The 22434-nt window shown below is 41.6% G+C and overlaps 1 long non-coding RNA gene across 1 annotated transcript; it reads right to left on the reverse strand.

The window, feature by feature from the left end:
- Positions 1-2232: 2232 nt before the first annotated feature.
- LOC113299755 lies at positions 2233-4510 on the reverse strand. Its single transcript, XR_003335172.1, has 2 exons — positions 4197-4510; positions 2233-2390 (listed from the first exon to the last, which is right to left on the reverse strand). It is a non-coding gene; the product is annotated as an uncharacterized LOC113299755 (long non-coding RNA).
- Between the last annotated feature and the right edge of the window lie 17924 nt (positions 4511-22434).

Genomic DNA, 22434 nt, shown 5'->3' on the forward strand with positions numbered 1-22434 from the left:
ACAAAACCTAGGGTTTATCTGTGGGAGACAGATTTATCCTTTCGATAGACTTTTCTGTGTGAGACAGATTCGTTTATTATCAAGTATGTGATTTTGGGTTGCAGCAACTCTTTGTTGTGGGTGAGATCAGCAAAGGGAATCAAGTACGCAGTGTCCTGCTGGGATCAGAGGCGTAGGAGTACAACTGTACCTTGTATCAGTGGGAGATTGGTAGGGGTTCAACTATAGATCAATCCGAAGTTAGCTTGGAGTAGGCTAGTGTCTGTAGCGGCTTAATACAATGTGTATTCAATCCGGACTAGGTCCCGGAGGTTTTCTGCATTTGCGGTTTCCTCGTTAACAAAACTTCTGGTGTCTGTGTTATTTCTTTTCCGCATTATATTTTATATAATAGAAATAATACAGGTCATGCATTCGTGATCATCAACTTCTCTAATCCAACTTTTGGTTGTTGATTGTAGTTGATTGATCCTTGGACATTGGTCTTTGGTACCGTCCAAGTTATCTCTCTTTGATAAAGACTCGCTATTGATTTTAGCTTGAGTAGAAATCAAATCGAGAGATTGAGATAATAACTCTTTGAGATACTTTTTATCTAGATTGAGTCTGACTGTCTAGTTGATTCTCTAGCAAAGTATTTCAGAGTTAGTCCATGCAGATTGCTAAGCGAATTATTGAGTGGTGCTGTTAGACCCTCGCTTTTTCAATTGGTATCAGAGCTGGCAAACACGTTTAAAAGCGGGGTCTAACCTTTGTATGGCAGATGAAGAGTCATTTGATGAGTTCAATCACAAAGTGTCTGAAATTGTTAATGTGTAGCAGACCAGAGAATTTTTTCTTCCAACAGGTCGGGTTACGACCCGCTTGGCCAGCTCCGACTCTCTAATATGCCACTTAAGAAACTAAACTTTCAAAATTTCGGACCAATTCGATTAAGGTCAAGTAAATGTCAGAATTGTCAGAGTAGTTCTGGATCCCAGCCACCATCGGCCAGTGCCAATGGTCTTCCGGGTAGCCACCGAGGTGGTGGGGTGCCCCAATGGGCCTGACAACACACACCGCATCAGACGGGTGAGGAATGGCAAGTGCCAATGTCAGGGTAGTTCTGGTTACCAGCCATCATTGCCGCAACGATCTTCCGGGGAGCCACCCATAGGTGGGGTGCCCCAGTGGGCCTGACAATCTCACCGTCCCGGACGGTTCATCCAGATATAGTGGGGGTGCCAATTATGGCCCAATAGATGGTATAAACTGCCTTGCAGTAACCATTCCTTTTCAGATGATATAAGTTACCTCGCACGATAATAACCATTGCCTAACTCACTAGCCGAGGCAGATGATATGAATTACCTTGAATGGTAATAGTCATCTCTTGTCTCACAGACTATATGGTTATCAAATGGTATGAATTATCTCGAAGAAGCAACAATCATCTCATTATTAGGTAGTATGGACAGCCAGTACTGCAACTACCTCTTACCAAAACATTTTATAAACTGATAGGTTGCAATCATCTCCGAATAGATGGTATGAACTGTGAAGCAGCAACCAACACTTTCAGATGATATGAACAACCTTGCATGGTTGTGCTGAACCACATAGCGGCTGCCTACGTACCCTCTCTGTTGCTCGAAGGGATCAAGCACGACCGTAGTTCGTCATTTTTAGTTAGACAGTATGAACTACCCACAATAGCAACCATCTCTTATTAGCTATCAAGTAAACTGATTTCATTGTAGTGTGCATAATGAATTGCGAGTAGAGCACTACTCTTAGTAATCCAAAGATACCCGCTACACTTGAGTACACAAAAAATACATAGGAAATGTGCACGATTGTTTAACATTAACACACAATTAGTTATCTGGTACACAATCCATGTTCACATAGTCATTGAATACATAAATAGATTAAAAGAGAGAATGATAACAAGAACTCATGCTATTAAGTGGAATTTGCACGTCCACATTCCCAACTATATATTAGTATATATATATACCACTGCTGCATACGAATTCAAGTAAAAGCTAGAGTGCATTCACAGCTCTGCTAGTTTTGGTATCATCTCAAGGTTGAGCCTATTATAAGTAAGACTTTAAACCAGAAAACAACCAGACTGCTAATTGTGGTAGAAAAATCAAGGTTTACACATTTAACAAAATCCACTCACATCCATACCATCAAAGAAGACCAGAACACTGAAACAGTAGATTTACCCACTATGCATCAAAATAAAATAAAATATGAATTGATATTAATCCACTAAATTCATTCTCATAGTTAGCCCACGCATAAAACTATCTTCAATCACAGCGCATAAGGTGCTCAGGAAAACCTTATATATATTTCATACCCAGTCCCAACAAAATTATATACTCGCATTCCGGTACCTGCCGACTCAGGAATTGGACACAATGCTTAGAAATGAATAACACTGCCAAGCCTTATCGTTCTAAGGCTTCATTCCCAAATACAGTAGATGGTTTTACTAGACAAAAAAAAACATAGCAAACCTTAATAGTTTTATGCACTACATTACAGTAGAACCCAACACGTAGGCTAAATACAAATGTCAGTTCAAGTTAACACTATATGCAGAAAGGAAGGCAAGATGGAGATATGTGTTGGATTTCCAAAATAAATGTGGAAATGAACACCAGTTATCATATTTTAACTATAAAATATAAACATTAAGCATTCATATATAGAAATCTCGTATTAGTGTACCACCAGTAGATTTGCCTTGTACCACTTAAACTAGTACACTTACCGGCACAAGAAGAACACACTATTTTTGTGGTAACAATATTAGGCTAATATTCTTACTAGTACCACTAGTAATTCTTAATATAGTATGAAGCCATCTATCACATAAAAATTTAAATAAAAATAAGGAAACCAAAAAGTCGCTTGCGAAATCAAAAGAAAACCATGACAGCATCCCAGCTCCCAGAAATTTCAGCACGGAGGTGTCATGTTTGCATCGCTGTAATTTCTAAAGCATAAAAGCAAATCAGGGGTGTAATACCATTCTAGAAATCTCTGACAACCCTCTACAACTTTTTAGGAGACACCCGGAGCTAGTTCAGACTCTAAATACTCTAAAATGACATGACAAAACCGTACTATCTGCTGTCCTTCAGAAATTTCAGTTGCGACTGACTGTCCGTTCGATGCGGTAACTTCCAAACGACAAGTCCAACTATCAGGCCCTTTTGCAGGGGTACAGAGGACACTGAGATAAACATTATCGTGAAGAAATCATTGTCTAAAACATCACCAATTTACACAGAGTTAGGCCTAAAAATGGCTGTGTGTGCAGTTTTCCTAAAACGACTAATTACGTATTTAATTCAAAGTTAAGCTTAGAGCCTATAGAGGTAGATGTACAGTACCCAAATTAATTGACTCCGCCTTTATTTGTAAGGCAATGGATAACTCAAATGACCACTTTCTCATTTCACAGACATTATGAACTTAAAAATAAATAAATAGAAACATGGAAAGGGTTATTGACGAGAAGGGAAATGAACAGCCCATATATGCAAGTAATGTGGTCACTGTTGTAAAAATTGAAGCCACAATATGGCTACATGTGAATCTTGCTTTTCTTAATTAAATTGATGTCCGATCAATTCCAAACTAAAATTTAATCATAACTAGATAATAGCTTAATCATACACATCAAGCCATATCACTCATACCACTATGAAATACATGAAGAATGAAACAAGAGTTCTTACCCCTTTTTCCTCTCCTACAGTCCTTTTATCAAATACCCTTGACGCAAAATCAAAATCTACACCGGAATTCCATAACACTAATCTCTTGATTTCAACCCAAATTTAAAAAGAACCAAGCTTCCTAGCCACATCCATAATCTAATTAACCACCAGCAGTTGGTCACTTTCCTCTCTATATTTTGCTATATTCTCCAACCCTATCTTAACTCAAAACTCACCACGAATTTTATTCCTTCAATTGTGTATGTATGATGAATCATGGGTTAAATCTCTAGTTTTCAAGTACAACAAATCCATTCAAGTATAAATCATGAATTTTTCATTAAGAGAAAATTGGGGGAATTCCTTACTGTAACATGTAGAACCCTAATTTCTGTGTACAATAATTTCGATTCAGTGCATCAATTTTAGCTAGTATAACATCTATTATTCATTGAGTGTGATAACACATACCTATTGATTTGTGAGGATTACTTATTCAGTCGAGTGAAGAGAGTAACTACTTCAAATAGCTTCTAATTGGAATGGGAAAAAGAATTTCTCCATCTCCTCTATGAAGTTAGCCCGCACAAATCAACATCATCTACAACTTAGCCAAACTCTAAGACCACAAAGCTCAACCATGCAAGAGAAATTTCAGTTTTGTTCCACAAGTTTCGGTCGCAGGGAGAAAGGAAGAGAGAAAAGAGGAAGAAGAAATCTGAGATCTCCCTTTTTTGATTCTCTGGTTTTAGATTTAAGTCTCAAATAAAATTCCCCACCGACCCAGATGCCCTTTCTCTTAGACATGTGTCGAGCATGCTAAGAATTATATATTGTTTTCAAAGTACCTACTCAACATGCCACTGATACTACTAAGGGATAACTTATTCAGTGCCCATATTGGATTTAGTTAAATCCGAGAAAAGATTTGGAGTGTCGCACCATTAACTCCTCAAAAAGGACTTCGTCTCGAAGTCTAAACTAAAACAAGAAGTGGAGAGGCTTACTGATAGTCACCACACGAGTAGAATGCTGATGATTTCCAATACACAAAGTCCCGTTTGAACCGGAACTGCTTTGATACCAACTGTAGCAGAACATAGAATTTTTTTCTTCCAACGGGTCGGGTTACGACCCGCTTGGCCAAATCCGACTCTCTGATATGCCACTCAAGAAACTAGACTTTCAAAATTTCGTACCAATTCGATTAAGGGTCAAGTAAATGTCAGAATTGTCAGAGTAGTTCTGGATACCAGCCACCATCGGCCAGTGCCAATGGTCTTCCGGGTAGCCACCGAGGTGGTGTGGTGCCCCAGTGGGCCTGACAACACACACCGCATCAGACGGGTGAGGAATGGCCAGTGCCAATGTCATAGTAGTTCTGGTTACCAGCCATCGTTGCCACAACGATCTTCCGGGTAGCCACCCATAGGTGGGGTGACCCAGTGGGCCTGACAATCTCACCGTCCCAGACGGTTCATCTAGATATAGTGGGGGGTGCCAATTATGGCCCAGTAGATGGTATGAACTGCCTTGCAGTAACCATTCCTTTTCAGATGATATAAGTTACCTCGCAAGATAATAACCATTGCCTAACTCACTAGCCGAGGCAGATGATATGAATTACCTTGAATGGTAATAATCATCTCTTGTCTCACAGTATGTATGGTTATCAAATGGTATGAATTATCTCGAAGACGCAACAATCATCTCATTATTAGGTAGTATGAACAGCCAGTACTGCAACTATCTCTTACCAAAACATTTTATAAACTGCTAGGGTTGCAATCATCTCCAAATAGATGGTATGAACTTTCAAGCAGCAACCAACACTTTCAGATGATATGAACAACCTTGCATGGGTGTGTTGAACCACATAGCGGCTGCCTACGTACCCTCTCCGTTGTTCGAAGGGATCACGCACGACGGTAGTTCGTCATTTTTAGTTAGATAGTATGAACTACCCGCAATAGAAACCGTCTCTTATTAGCTATCAAGTAAACTGATTTCAATTCCAGGGTGCATAATGAATTGCGAGTAGAGCACTACTCTTAGTAATCCAAAGATACCCGCTACACTTGAGTACACAAAAAATACATAGGAAATGTGCACGATTGTTTAACATTAACACACAATTAGTTATCTGGTACACAATCCATGTTCACATAGTCATTGAAAACACAAATAGATTAAAAGAGAGAACGATAACAAGAACTCATGCTATTAAGTAAGTGGAATTTGCACGTCCACATTCCCAACTATATATTAGTATATATATACCACTGCTACATACGAATTCAAGTAAAAGCTAGAGTGCATTCACAGCTCTACTAGTTTTGGTATCATCTACTTAAGGTTGAGCCTATTATAAGTAAGACTTTAAACCAGAAAACAACCAAATACTGCTAATTGTGGTAGAAAAATCAAGGTTTACACATTTAAAAAAATCCACTCAAATCCATACCATCAAAGAAGACCAGAACACTGAAACAGTAGATTTACCCACTATGCATCAAAATAAAATAAAATATGAATTGATATTAATCCACTAAATTCATTCTCATAGTTAGCCCACGCATAAAACTATCTTCAATCACAGCGCATGAGGTGCTCAGGAAAACCTTATATATATTTCATATAATGCATCTTTTGCATTGGGTAAGACTATTCCTGGAAAGGACATTGTGATGAAAATTCTCAGATCGCTGCCATCCAGATACGAGTCTAAGAAGCATGCCATCGTTGAGGGGAATAACCTTAATAATCTCTCCAGAAACACCTTGGTTGGGAAGCTAAAGATCTTTGATCATGAGCATACATCCAAAGTCGGTAAGGATGTTGCCTTTAAAGCACAGAATGGCACTAAATTACTTGCCAAAGATAAAAGTGTTCATGTCTCGGAAAATGATCAGTCTGAGAATGATTTTTCAGATGAAGACCTTGACAAGTCGGTCTCCTTGATGACAAGACAGTTTAGGGATCTTTTGTTGAAGAGAAGTAAACGGTTTTCAAGAGATAAACCTAGGTCATCAGACAAACCTCACGGTCGCGTACCTCCTAAAAACAGGGATGATGACGAGGACATGCCTCAGTGATTTAAGTGTAAGGGGTTTGGCCATTTTGCAAACGAATACCCTAATCGCAGAAAATACACTGGGAACAAAGGTCTAGCTGTAACACTTGTTGAAATGTCTGAAACCTATGATTCCGATGAAGATAGGAAATCAAGCGTAGGGCTTCTTGGTGAAAACATCGATTTTGATACTTGTAGAAATACATATATCAACCTCAATGGGTTCAGGGAAGAAGGAAACCCAATCAAGCTGGAAGATTCGATTGATTTATCCTATGGAAACTCTGATCGTGATGTTTCAGGATCTACTATGTGTTTAGCCGCCGTCGCACCACGGATACCTGAATATTATCCAAGATTGATGTGCTCGTGTAGTTCGATGAAGGGTCACGAACTATCAAGATGTTACAAGTACAAGCATCAAATGAGGCACGCCAACAAACTTCAACGAAGAGCAGATCGATTAGCAAGAAAATTGGAACTTGCTCAGAAGACCGCCAAGGTATGTAGCATCTTATCTTCTTCAAAGAAGTTGGTTTCCAAGGATAGAATTAGACCATTTGAAAAGAAAGTATGGTCAAATTGTTTTGATAGACAGAAGCCTGAAGATTCCTCTCTTGAGGAAAGTGGTGGACAAATTGTTGTTATGCAAATCTTGTCTCATGTGCCTGATCAAAAGAGACAAGACCGCAAACGTGCAGGCTTGTGGAAAAGTGCTTCTTTAGGGTTGTTGTTTTTTGTCTATCAAATAAAAGAAAGGTTTATTTTCGACAATTCTACTCTTTATAGGGTTTAGAGTTGGACGACCACGAACCTGTTTTTAGGTTTCGAACCCTACATTCCTTTTTCCTTCTTGATATACTTTTTATCTCTAGACCTGATGAGATTGTGAGTTCCATCCACAAAAATCAGTTGGTTATAACTGTTCTCAAAGCATGTCTATGGAGATAAGTGATGTCAACATGATTGTTAAGCCATCAATCAAGGAAAAAGAAAAATCTCCTATAACTCCATCCCGAAAAAGAAAAAGGAGGAATACAAGAAAGCAAAAGGCAGTGTCTTCTATTTCTCAGAAGTTTTATGATGTTCTTGATGAGTTGAAGGAAGTAAGAAAGGAGATTCGTGAAATAAAGGCTTTTGTGTCAAAGTCCTTAGAAATTCAGAGAGCCGTGGTACGACATAGTCATCCAAGACAATTCGTTGATATAAACTCCTATCTTCGTGAACAGTACGTTCCAATGGTTGTTGACAACAAGGAGTTTGGGAATGATGTTGAATTTCTCAAAGGCATTGTCGCCTAGGATGTCTTCTTTTTGGAATTAGTTGGAAGAATAACTAGTGCTTTGAATAGCGATGATTGTGAGTACACATAGCTATTTTTGTTTTCATCTTCTTATGTTATTTTTTAGGTTTATTGGTTTTAAATTCTAAAAATATTCGGAGGATGATGATTATTGCAGTATTTTCTGGGTTTGTTATATTGCAATATTTTTATGGGATATGTATTGTTTGCGTGCGTGAACTTGAAGGTCCCATATTGCGGTCAAAAGTAAAGTCATCCATGAATTGGTATTCGTATTGATGAAAGGACGAATGGACTTTTGAAATATACAAAAGTTATGCCTATGCAATCATGTAATTGATGGAAAATAGGATTAAATCTTTTGTGTGACAAGGATAAAGTCTATTATGTTGTTATGCATATAATGATGCAAAGATAGAATAGATCCTTGTGTGTATCCACAGTATTGATCTTCATTGATCCATTTTATTATGTTTTACTGTGAAGGCTCCATTATGTGTCTTATGTTGAGCACCTTACAACTAAGTCGATTTTCCTTGGCTTTGTTGGTTGTTCCGTAAGATGCTATATGTTGAGCGTTATGAACTAAATTAATCATCCTTGGTTATTTAGTTTTGTACTCCATAAGTTTTCCTTCTTATGTTGAGTACATGTGCGGTTAAGATGGTCATGTTTCATGATAATCTTAGTCGGGGTTCCATAATCTCTTATATTGAGCCCAAAATAATTAAATTGATTACCTCGGTGATTAGTTTGGTTATTTGTTTGTATTCCGATTAGATTAATTATAGGTTCTCTTGTAATTAATCTAATTGAGTTTTCATATATTCCTCAAGTTCTTGTGTTGAGTATATGAACGGATACACTATCATGTTTTATTGGTTAATGTAGTCACGTATTCCGTAAGGTTTTCCTTATGTTGACTACTTGAACGGTTAAGTTAGTCAAGATTAACTTAGTCATAGCATGTTGCTCCGTGAGTTTACTTATGTTGAGCACTTTCAATTAAATTGATCACTTTTGTGGTTTTGATTTAATTGCGTATTCCAATTAGAATATTCATGGGTTTACTTGTGAGTATTTTGGTTGAGTTTTGGATATAAAAAATCATTCACATGGTTTTTGGTGTCCAAATAAAAATCCTTCTTTTCTTTCGAAATTAAGGTCGCTCTTGTTGTTCCTTTGGGAATGACATCAAATGGGGGAGAGTTCTTTTGAACTTGTGCTTAATGGTAATATCTTGCGGGGAGTGCGGCTGTGGAATTTTATAGGGGTTATCTTGCGTCTTAAAACTCCTTGATGAATGATGTTAGCTTCGGCTATAAGATTGCATCTAAATTAAGACGATATGTTGTCTTTCTTTTGGTCATGAAATGTCTCTTGTGAAAATTTCATTATGAACCAGTTCTTGTACCTTTGCCAATTTTATTGACAAAAAGGGGGAGAAATATTGTAGGTCACATTACAAATACATATGGTTTTAGGATCATTGTGTAGGGGGGAGTGGTTTCCATGATCGAGATGGAGTATTGACTAAGGGGGAGTGATACATATCACAATAGTATTATTGTTAAAGTCGTGATGCAATTGGACTTTGATGTTCATAATAATACTATGACACTATATAATAATGATCGAGAATCTCGATTTCTCTCATTGTTATAGCTATGGATCTTCAACAACGGTGATACTAAACTTACAACCTTTGGGATCATTGGAGTACTTGGAAGGACGAAGATTTCAAGGAACGTTGAAGATTGGACTATGGAATAGGAGCCACTAAAGTTTATCTTTTTTGTATTCCGTATGTATTAATAGTTTTGTCACTAAAATTGACAAAGGAGGAGATTGTTAGAGCATAACTCGGTCAACCTCGCAAGCGTTGCTATATCAAGCATGTTTGTCAATGTTAGTGATCAAAACTATAAAGTCTTGATTTCTAGCCTATTAGCTAAGTCTCGGACTAGGATGGGAAAAGTGTAGTTGATCTCAAGGACTTATGGTGATTCACGACAATGACGAAGATCTACACCAAGGAACCGTGAAACTTCATCAACAAAAAGGTATGTGAAGACTTGAACTTATCTATCACTCGAAAGTCTATCTATTATTATCCTACTTCTTATGAGACAAAATTCGTATGCTATATAGACTAGATCATATACACTTGATATTTCGAGCTGAGTATTCATTGCTTATCTTTTACTCGAAATCTTGTGTTGGTAAAGCGTTTCGCTTTGATCAGGTTTATCTTCACCTAGTGACGAAAGTCATGAAAGTTTCAATCACTTTGGAAATTGCTCTGACGAGAAAGGGTTGTTGTTCTTCACGACTGAATATCTCCCTCTGGGAATGTTTCAATGATTGAAATGAGAGTTTAGATCATATAACAATGTATTCCTTGAACCGAAGTTTTCGAACTTTGTTGATCAAGAGAAATCGGTAGGATTGTGGAATTGGCTTGCCAAGTCCGCGAACCCAGTTCGCGAACTGACGGAAGTTCTCGACCGAGAATTACTGCTGGGATTACCAAAACTCGTTTGTGTGCTAAATCCGAGAACTCAGTCCGCGAACTGGCGGAAGTTCTCGACCCGAGAATTTCTGTTGAGTTTGGAAAACTCAACCGATTAACTTAAGTCCGCGAACTTGTTTGTGAGCTTAAGAGATTATGATCTAAAGATGTGCTCTGAACATGAAATATTAATTATTAAAGAATGCTTTATGAAAAATGTGGATATAATATTCATGAGCCGATTCTAATCGAATCGAATCATCTTTGTTTCAATTGTGTCTTGTGTAGTTAAATAAGATCTCGTAGCAATTGAACAACTCTTAACTAGTTCATTTGAGTCGATTGAACTAGTTATGGTGAAGAAGAACATGATTAATATGAGATGCTCATATGGTTGACCTTTTGGGTTATCATGTTGAACCAACATACGTGTACTCGTTTGGGCATGGTTTTTCTCAAACCCAGTAAACGTGTACCCAAGTGTGTGTGACAAGCTATGTCTTTCGGTCTAACAGTTGAGAGATATTGGCTTGAATCTAAATCAGGTTTTCATCTAACGGCGAATAGAGTTTGCTTTGTACCTAAGGCAAAACCCTGATTTGAAGGCTATATAAAGGAGACTTCTAGCATTGACCAAACCTAATACCCACACGTCTGTGTGCTACTAGTGCTCTCGCTAGAGTCGATCTCCATTAACTCTTGAGTTTCTTCTCTAAACTCGAGTTAACGACTTAAATACTTCATTGGGATTGTGAAGCCAGACCGATACTACTTTTATCGTAGTTGTGTAATATGATCTTGAATCTTCTATCGTACGAGTACAATCGATTGATTGTCTTGAGATCGTGAGAGTTCTCCGATAGGCAAGATAAAGAAGTCACAAACATCTTCGTCTCACTGTTTGTGATTCCTCGACAATCCGCTTGTGTAGTCAGGAAGGATTGTAGAGAGGTGATTGATTAATCTAGGCTGTTCTTCGGGAATATAAGACTGGATTATCAATTGGTTCCTGTTACCTTGATTTTATATCTAAAGACGGAACAAAACCTAGGGTTTATCTGTGGGAGACAGATTTATCCTTTTGATAGACTTTTCTATGTGAGACAGATTCGATTATTATCAAGTCTGTGATTTTGGGTTGCATCAACTCTTTGTTGTGGGGAAGATCTGCAAAGGGAATCAAGTACGCAATGTCCTGCTGGGATCAGAGGCATAGGAGTACAATTGTACCTTGTATCAGTGGAAGATTGGTAGGGATTCAATTGTACCTGCGGTGCAATCACGAAGCAGGCTCTCAACCGAAGCAGGCATAGCAAGGTTGATCGAAGCAGGCAAGACAGTACGAAGCTGGCTCTCGACCGAAGCAGACATAGAAAGGTCGATCGAAGCAGGCAAGACCGACATCATGCTAGGGGATCACTCGCCTGGACGCCTCTTGAACGTGACATGCTCCAAGGACAGGACGACCCGTCTCTCCTGGTAACATCTAACTTTGTCTCATAAGTTTTATATGTATATGTCACCATCTAATGCCTACCCCACAATAGTGTAACCATTATGTGCTAGGCAGGGGACTTAATGTTGATGGTGTATTTTAGTTCAGGGCTAAAATTGTAAAACCAAACTCATGCGCTGACATCCTGCAAAGGATAAAGCCACTGAAAAGTGATGAATACTTCTTCACTTTACTAATTCACCTAGAATGGAGCATGTGGCAACAATCCCAGTATTCTGTGAATTAAATACACAAAATTCATCCAGGTTGGAGCATGTGGCAACAATCTCATATACCTTGTGAATTTATAGCATTATTAATTAATGCATGACTAGCCTTGTATTTCCTGTGATGTTCCCGCAGAACTCTGATTATCAGTGCGGCATGACGACTGAGCGTTTCTCTCAGCAGAGTAACACGAATCTCCAAGTGTTGATAGTGAGGCATGCACGAAATACCCGTACAGGCTACATCTCTCGGTGTGTTATACTATCCCGATTAAGCATACATCTCTCGGTGTGTTATATTAGCCCGATTGAGCATATTTGAATCTAGACTATCCATATCAGTCTCAGAAACAATCACGACCACGCAAATTGGCCGCATGATTTAACCAGCCTAGACGATCCTCAGCAAGAGCAGGGTACCACCGCAATGACCACCAGCGGGACTGTTTATGCCCTGGCCGGTCAGGTGCACATCACGCCCTTCAGATAGCCACCAAACACCAGCCCAGAGTTGGATGACCAAGATGGTGTGGAGTAGCTAAAAAAGAAGTCATGGGACAAAAACCGGCCAAGTCAGACTTAAACATGTCACGATCGTCCAAGTTCGCTGGTGCGGTTGGACGGCGAGGATTATTCCAAAGCCGGTCGGACATCTGCCATGGTAAACACCGGCGGGGCCCCTTCACTCATGTATAGCCGACTTTTCCCTGACCTAGCCACATTGCAACGTATTCTTGTCCGAAGTTGGGTCAGCATGAAGAATCAAGGGTCGTAGGAAAAGTCCACTAGAGACTTAAATCGATCACGACCATCCAACTTCACCGGTATAGTTGGATGGCTTAGATCAAGCCTGGGTTGGTCGGACATATACCACCACACTCTCCGCCGTCCCAACAAGGGTCCACACGGTTGACCTCCCCGGATGAGGAGTGTAGCTCATAGTTTCGGACTGCCGAACATGCATGCACGCGACCGGCCAAAAACCCTAATTAGGGTTTGCGGCATATTACATGCGTCGCTAATCGATCATGAGCGTCCATCTTCGCAATCATATATGGAGGGTGTAGATGTAGATTTTAAGGGTCCCGAGCATGTCAACACGATCACCGTGGGCCATCTACACGCCTGATTGATCGACCAAGGCCAACCATGGTTGGACGGCTCAAAATGCGCGCCCGAAGTAGGCATGACGTGCGGCATGGATTTCTGTCGCAAATCAATCTCAGCCGCTCCTCTTTGCCGGAAAAATTGAGTGGTTTAGATCACACTTTCATGGGAAAGTGAGGTACGGACGTGTACACCGGCAAGCCGTCTACACGCATGCCCGGTCGATCTTGCCAAAAACGTCTCCCATGCTTGGATTCGACCAAGTTGAAGAGTGATGCTTGCGCACCTCTTCAAAACCCTAAAACTTCATCAAGCGGTCGCATATGAGCGTCATATATCATCTCTTCCTTCCAACTCTACCAGCTTGGTTGGGCAGCCCTGGTCAGGATTTAAATGGCCAATGAAGCATCACCATGATCACTGTCCGCCACTCTTCCACGTGGGGTGATCGAACAAAGCCGGGCTTGCCTGTATAGCCTCCAAACGATCACTCGAAGATGGCTGGACGCGATGCTATTTTAAGAGGCTTAATTCGTGACTTACTCTGTTAAGCCTTAAAATAGCGATGCTTCATACATGCTGAATATATTCGATGCATTACATGCATATAATACACACGATATTTCATAAATATCGATTTCCCAAATAACTTAGTTATTTAACTTGGCACCGTATGCTACCTTCTGTGGGTCCCACGATCCACACAATCGAGACATCAAGCATGTCACAAACTGGGGGATACATCCTGGGTTATTAGTCTGGCGGTTTACAGCGTGCAGCGTGCAACACGCCATCACAAGAACGTGTCAGGAAGACATGGACGGTTAGTGATGATGGGAGAAGTGGGCAAGACTGGTCGTGTGACACTAACGCACAACTCCATTACTCCATCACTCCACTTCCTCCACTTCCCATGAGAGACGTGGGTTAGGATCAATGACTTTTATAAATAGGTTCTCCTCCCTATTTCCAAAAACAGAGACAAGACAGAAGTCAAGTGTTGATACAACGTATCCCAACACCAGAACTGATAGCTTACATTCTGCAAGTCAGTTCAGTTTTCTGATACAAGTCATACACAACCAACACCTTCTTCGCTTCCCTCCCTAAGATCAACCCCATCTCCTTCACTTTGTGACCGAAGCAAGTCTGGAACGGGCATTTCTTGGTTTAGGCCAGAATTATACAGATTGATTTCTCGAATCAAAAGCACTCCCGTGCAGTGCATTTGTTTAGGGATTAGATTCATTTCTCATCCACATACCCCAAATTACCAAAACCGGCAGAAATAGTTTTCACCCATAAACAATTGGCGACCACAGTGGGAGATTAATATCTCGGTTGCGGTCTCAATATTTTTAAAAGATGGTTGGCCTCAGGGATGATTCTACCGCGACGGATCTCAGCCAGATTCCTTCAAATGGTAATGTCTCTCACCCTCCTTTGAACAATTCTGTTTAAAACGAATTTTCATATTTCAATACCCCCATTATCTCTGTCGCTTCAACCTATGGAGAAATCCCAACTCTGGCTGAGCTAGCACGGAGGCAAGAAATTCTGGCAAGAAATGTGGACCTGATCAAAGAAGCGATAAACGACATACTCGATCTCCTTATCGAGATGACATCAGATACGAGCAGTTCTCCTGTCACAGAGATTTCTACACTGGGGACTGATCCTTGCAGCGATCCTCCTCAAGTCAATAGTTTCACTATGAACCAGAGGTCGGTGGATCAGGAAGAGGCTTCTCTAGTGGAAAGTTTATGCAAACTTTTACACCTCTCGAAGAATCAGCAAGCGGAGACGTTTGCTGCAATTAACCAGATATCCCTGGACGTGCACCTGGCTCCTTCACGCCCAGAAGTCTCGAACGCATCAGGAACATCTGTGAATAATGTTACATTCACAGAGGACGACATGATGGCGGAGGAAGGTCACAACCGGGCCCTACATGTTACTGCACGCATCAAGGATTCAGAGTTCAAGAGGGCCCTCATTGACACGGGAGCGTCTTCGAATGTGATTACTCTCAAGACTCTCAGGACATCTAAGGTTCGCCCATGCAAGATCGCACGGTAGCCTACCACAATGAAATACTTTGAAGGAAACCAGACTAGCACATACGGGTATGTCAATCTGAATTTATCAGTAGGGCCCGTTCAGTCGAAAGTGAAATTCGAAGTCGTCGAGAAGGAGATGGACTATCATATGATACTAGGGAGACCATGGCTTCATGAAAATAGGATCGTCCCTTCAACGTATCACCAATGCCTGAAGACTATGCTGAATAAAGAAGTCGTTCGTATTCCTGCATCATTGTCTCCTTACGTACCAATATGCGGAGTGGAACTGTTCGAACTGAGGGAAGCTCCGCGGTAAGGATCAGACAAAGTCCATTGCATCCCACTCCCCACATGGGCGTCAATCCAGGAGGAGGACCGACTTGCATCATTGAGGTCTAAGCCCCACGACGCACCTTTGCTGACAAGGCATTCCTCTTCATCCGGTGAAGCCACAACCCATGTTCACACCAAGAGAGAACGAACTTTCGTGGCAAGTCGTGTCCAGAAAGGGAAAACTGTATACCGACGCCTCTGTTAGCAATCAGCAGGGGAGACTATTACCCAGTCTCTCCGCCCAACGGAATGCTACAACAATAACGATCCACATGAAGAGGTGTTGGATGCTCCACGACAGCTGCAAGGCGGCAAAAACTCCAAAACTGATGAGCTCGAAATCGTTCACATCGGGAATGAGGAATCTCCTAGGCCCATCTCCACCAGCTCAACCTAGTGTACGGATGAACGCACGAATCTTGTATAACCTCTCAAAGAATACCAGGACATATTCGCTCGGACGTGTGAACAAATGCCCGGTCCAAATAAAAAATTGGTCACCCACCATCTACATGTCATACCTGGATCCAAGATGATCATGAAATCTCCGACGAAATTCAGGCACGAGGCAGAAGAGCAAATCAAGACTGAGATCCAGAAGTTGCTTGTTGCTGGCTTCATTAAGCTCATCCATCATCCAACCTGATTGGCTAATGTGGTCCCGGTGAAAATAAAAACGGACAGATCAGGTGCTGCATGGATTTCAGATACTTGAACAAATGCTGCTCCAAAGACGATTTTCCTCTACCTAATATTGACATGTTAGTAGACTCCATCAGCGGACACGACATGTTCTTCTTCACTGATGGATATAGCGGGTACAATCAGATAAAGGATGTACGAGCATGACGCAAGTAAGATAGCTTTTCGAACTCCTCTCGGAAATTTTTATTATATTGTACTGCCATTTGGTTTAAAGAATGCCGGTGCAACGTATCAACGCTCTATGAAGGCAATCTTCCACTGGAGCCGATACCTCAAGGGAGCAGCCTCAAGAAGATAACGATGTCCGCGCGTCATGTCGAGCAAGATCCGGGCGAGTCACTCTAGCAGACGATAGTGCATGTCTATCGTGCTATGTTGGAGAATCTGCGTTTATGGTCATCCTCTGGAGTTGTTGAACGCTCATCTACAACAACATCTGCCCTACTAGAAAGAACAAGACTGCCAGTAATGAAGAGCCTCATGATGTTCGTGTAAGCATACATCTCATCAACATGCAATACAACCTTCAGCCTTCTGTAAGCAGTTTCACTAAAGCAGCAAGAGGAAAACCACCGAGATACAACATCCTGCGCGTCAACTCCAACTCCAGTACCGCATACACGACTGCCACAATGATGAAACATCGTCCAAGATATTCCATATCTGTATCGACGGCAGAAACATTAAGAGACGCTTTCAGAATTTCGTCTCCCGTAGAAGAAGTAGTTGCGTTACCAAAGGAGTGTGACTGGGGACTACTTAGCGCGTTGTCCATTTCAAATATGATGCAAGCACGCTATCATTATGATTCCCAGATGTCCAAAGACGAGTATATACTCAAGAGAGCAGATGTATTGTCAAAGATCAGCGATATTCCTGGATGTATATGAAACGCAACGTAGTAAAGACGGCCTCATGAACCCAGCGTGACAACATCTATCAAGTCGAAGGCTCAGTGGATACTCGTGGGCAGGGGACTGTCTCCCTCTTTTTCATTCCATGAGGAAATATCAAGAAGTTATTGGTTTCATCATGCTTCTCCCTCTAATAACGAGAGACCGCCAAGTTCGTGCTCGTAGCTGTCACGCCTCTTCCTGCCAGTCTCTTCTGATCACAGCTGCATCTAAGAACCGTTGTTTGTTTGTTGAGACCAGTGCCCGAGCTTCACCACATCAACAACCACTACGAACATAGGTAATCTGAACTTCTGCATATTTTATTTTCCCATGTAGAAGTAATAGAGCCACAGAGGCGAGATGGCGATATCTTTATTATGATAAACCCACCGACCATACAAACCATGTAAACCACGCTTGGGGACTGAGGCTCAGTATGAAGTTCCTTCACCGTCAGTCAAGGACTTCTTCAACACGAGAGAGATGGTCAATCAAGAAGCATGGAATTCGCAAGGGTAAATCAAACTGAAGAGGAAGCCACTTCAACGCTCCCTCCAGCAGAAGCTGCTTCAATTGTCTATTCAGGAGCCACCTCCATGTTCGCTTCAGAATCCTGCTTCAATGCTCTCTCCAGGATCCACCTCCACGTTCGCTTCAGAAGCTGCTTCAACGCTCTCCGGGACCTTCTCGCTGCAGAAGCTGCTTCAACGCTCTCCAAGACCTTCTCGCTCCAAAAGCTGCTTCAACGCTCTTCAGGACCTTCTCGCTCCAGAAGATGCTTCAACGCTCTCTGCAGGACCCACATTCACATTTGAGCACACAAAGTTCATTTTTGAGCAAAGCAAGAACGCGGTGGATCCCACGTTCGAGCAGGCAGCAAGGTCGGTGTTTGGTCAAGCTAGCTGGGTCGGTGTTTAGTCGAAGTTACAAGGATGACACTCGAGAAAGCAAATCAACCGTACGGTCAAAGCAGGCACAGCAAGCCCACGTTCGATCAAGCAGGCGCATGATGAGCCCCACGATCGAGCGAAGCAGGCACAACAACCCCTCATTCGAGCGGTGCAATCATGAAGCAGGCTCTCGACCGAAGCAGGCATAGCAAGGTTGATCGAAGCAGGCAAGACAGTACGAAGCAGGCATAGCAAGGTCGATCGAAGCAGGCAAGACCGACATCATGCTAGAGGAACGCTCGCCTGGACGCCTCTTGAATGTGACATGCTCCAAGGACAGGACGACCCGTCTCTCCTGGTAACATCTAACTTTGTCTCATAAGTTTTATATGTATATGTCACCATTTAATGCCTACCCCACAATAGTGTAACCATTATGTGCTAGGCAGGGGACTTAATGTTGATGGTGGATTTTAGTTCAGGGCTTAAATTGTAAAACCAAACTCATGCGCTGACATCCTGTAAAGGATAAAGCCACTGATAAGTGATGAATACTTCTTCACTTTACTAATTCACCTAGAATGGAGCATGTGGCAACAATCCCATATACCCTGTGAATTTATAGCATTATTAATTAATGCATGACTAGCCTTGTATTTCCTGTGTTGTTCCCGCAGAACTCTCATTATTAGTGCGGCATGACGACTGAGTGCTGCTCTCAGCAGAGTAACACGAATCTCCAAGTGTTGATAGTGAGGCATGCACGAAATACCCGTACAGGCTACATCTCTCGGTGTGTTATACTATCTCGATTGAGCATACATCTCTTGGTGTGTTATACTAGCCCGATTGAGCATATTTGAATCTGGACTATCCATATCAATATCAAAAACAATCACGACCACGCAAGTTGGCCGCATGATTTAACCAACCTAGACGATCCTCAGCAGGAGCAGGCTACCACCGCAATGACCACCAGCGGGCCCGTTTATTCCCTGGTCGGTCAGGTGCACATCACGCCCTTCAGATAGCCACCAAACACCAGCCCAGAGTTGGATGACCAAGCTGGTGTGGAGCAGCTAAAAAAGAAGTCATGCGAAAAAAACCGGCCAAGGAAAACTTAAACATGTCACGGTCGTCCAACTTCGCCGGCGCGGTTGGATGGAGATGATTATTCCAAAGCCGGTCAGACATCTGCCGTGGTACACACCGGCGGGCCCCTCTTCACTCCTGTATAGCCGAATTTTCCCTGACCTAGCCACATTGCAACGTATGCTTGTCCGAAGTTGGGTCAGCGTGATGAATAAAGGGTCGTAGGAAAAGTCCACTAGAGACTTAAATCGATCACGACCATCCAACTTCACCGGCATAGTTGGATGGCTTAGATCAAGCCTGGGTTGGTCGGACATATACCACCACACTCACCGCCGGCCCAACAAGGGTCCCACACAGTCGACCTCCCCGGATGAGGATTGTAGCTCATAGTTTCGGACGGCCGAAAATGCATGCACGCGACCGGCCAAAAACCCTAATTAGGGTTTGCGGCATATTACATGTGTCGCTAATCGATCACGAGCGTACATCTTCGCAAGCAGAGATGGAGGCTGTAGATGTAGATTCAAAGGGTCCCGAGCATGTCAACACGATCACCGTGGGCCCATCTACACGCCTGACTGATCGACCAAGGCCAACCATGGCTGGACGTCTCGAAACGCGCGCCCGAAGTAGGCATGACGTCCGACATGGATTTCAGTCGCAAATCAATCTCAGCCGCTCCTCTTTGCCGGATAAATTGAGTGGTTTAGATCACACTTTCATGGGACAGTGAGGTACGGACGTGTACATCGTCAAGCCGTCTACACGTATGCCCGATCGATCTTGCCAAAAACGTCTCCCATGCTTGGATTCGACCAAGCTGAAGAGTGATGCTTGCGGACCTCTTCAAAACCCTAAAACTTCATCAAGCGGTCGCAGATGAGCGTCATATATCATCTCGTCCGTCCAACTCTACCAGCTTGGTTTGGCATCCCTGGTCAGGAGTTAAATGGCCAATGAAGCATCACCATGATCGCCGTCCGCCACTCTTCCACGTGGGGTGATCGACCAAAACAGGGCTTGCCTGTATAGCCTCCAAACGATCACTCGAAGATGGATGGACGTGATGCTATTTTAAGACGCTTAATTCGTGACTTACTCCGTTAAGCCTTAAAATAGCGATGCTTCATACATGCTGAATATATTCGATGCATTATATGCATAGAATACACACGATATTTCATAAATATCGATTTCCCAAATAACTTAGTTATTTAACTTAGCATCGTATGCTACCTTCTATGAGTCCCACGATCCACACAATCGAGACATCAAGCATGTCACAAACTGGGGGATACATACTGGGGTATTGGTCTGGCGGTTTACAACGTGGAGCGTGCAACACGCCATCACAAGAACGTGTCAGGAAGACATGGACGGTTAGTGATGATGGGATAAGTGGGCAAGACTGGTCGTGTGACACTAACACACAACTCCATTACTCCATCACTCCACTTCCTCCACTTCCCATGAGAGACGTGGGTTAGGCTCAATTACTTGTATAAATAGGTTCTCCTCCATATTTCCAAAAACAGAGACAAGACAGAAGTCAAGTGTTGATACAACGTATCCCAACACCAGAACTGATAGCTTACATTCTGCAAGCCAGTTCAGCTTTCTGATACAAGTCATACACAGCCAACACCTTCACAATCTCAACACCTTCTTCGCTTTCCTCTCTAAGATCAACCCCATATCCTTCACTTTGTGACTGAAGCAAGTCTGGAACGGCCATTTCTTGGTTTAGGATAGAATTGTACAGATTGATTTCTCGAATCTAAAGCACTCCCGTGCAGTGCATTTGTTTAGGGTTTAGATTCATTTCTCATCCACATACCCCAAATTACCAAAACCTGCAGAAATAGTTTTCACCCATAAACAGGAGGGTGCGAAATTGGGGTGTCAACATAAAGCATTCAATATTCAACGTTAGATGAAAACCTGATTAGATTCAATATAATATCTTTCAACCATTAGATCGAACTTAACTTGTTATACACAAATGAAATGCACCTTCATTTAGGTTTGAGTAACCGTACCTAAACATGTACACTTAGTCGGTTCAATAATAGTTAACCAATGTTTAGCCATATGAGCACTTTCATATCAACCTTATTCATCTTCACTATAACTAGTTTGAACTAGTTTGAGAGTTGTTCAATTGCTTAGATCTCATAGAAGTATACAAGACACAATCGAAGCAAAATCGATTTTGATTCACTCGAATCAATTGATGAACATTATATCCACGGTTTGTAAAAATTGCATTCCTTATTATATAAATGTTTTAGTTCATGAACAAACCGATTTTAGGAAGAAACCTACTTAAGTGTATGGGTGCGCATACCTATTTACTCTTCCAAACTCCAGCAAAAATTCACGGACGTGAAACTTCCGCCAGTATGCGTACCGGTACATATACTTGCCCGAATTTCCAACAACCGCCAGTACGCGTACGAATACACACACTTTAGGTTCCCGGTATTGGACTTTTACACAAATGTGAGAACACACTATGTTTATATCAAAACATGGTTGCTTGTTCTAAACTCTCATTTCAATCATTGAAACTTTCTTAAAGGATGTTAAAATAGTCGTTATCCATAAACTATTTTCATCAAAGCGATTTTCAAGTTATTGAAATAATCAACATGACTTTCGTCACGAGTAAAGATGAACTTGGCCAAAGCAAAAGCTTACCAACACATATTTTGAGAAATAGATAAACGAGATAAACTCGGCTCGAAATAGCAAATGTGTATAATCGAAGTATGTATAGCAGTACGACTTTTGTCTCAAAATATGAGATAAAGTAGATAGACTTTTGAGTGATGGATAAGTTCAAGTCTCCACATACCTTTTGCCGATGAAGTTCCACAAGTTCCCTCGAGTAGTTCTTCGTCTTCATTTGATGAACATCGTGGACTCTAAAGCTCAACTACACTTACTATCCTAATCCGAGACTTAGCTGTAAGTAGACTGGAAATCAAGACTTATAGTTTTGGAAACT

This window comes from Papaver somniferum, chromosome 7 (assembly GCF_003573695.1).
Source record: "Papaver somniferum cultivar HN1 chromosome 7, ASM357369v1, whole genome shotgun sequence".
NCBI classification, from domain to species: domain Eukaryota; kingdom Viridiplantae; phylum Streptophyta; class Magnoliopsida; order Ranunculales; family Papaveraceae; genus Papaver; species Papaver somniferum.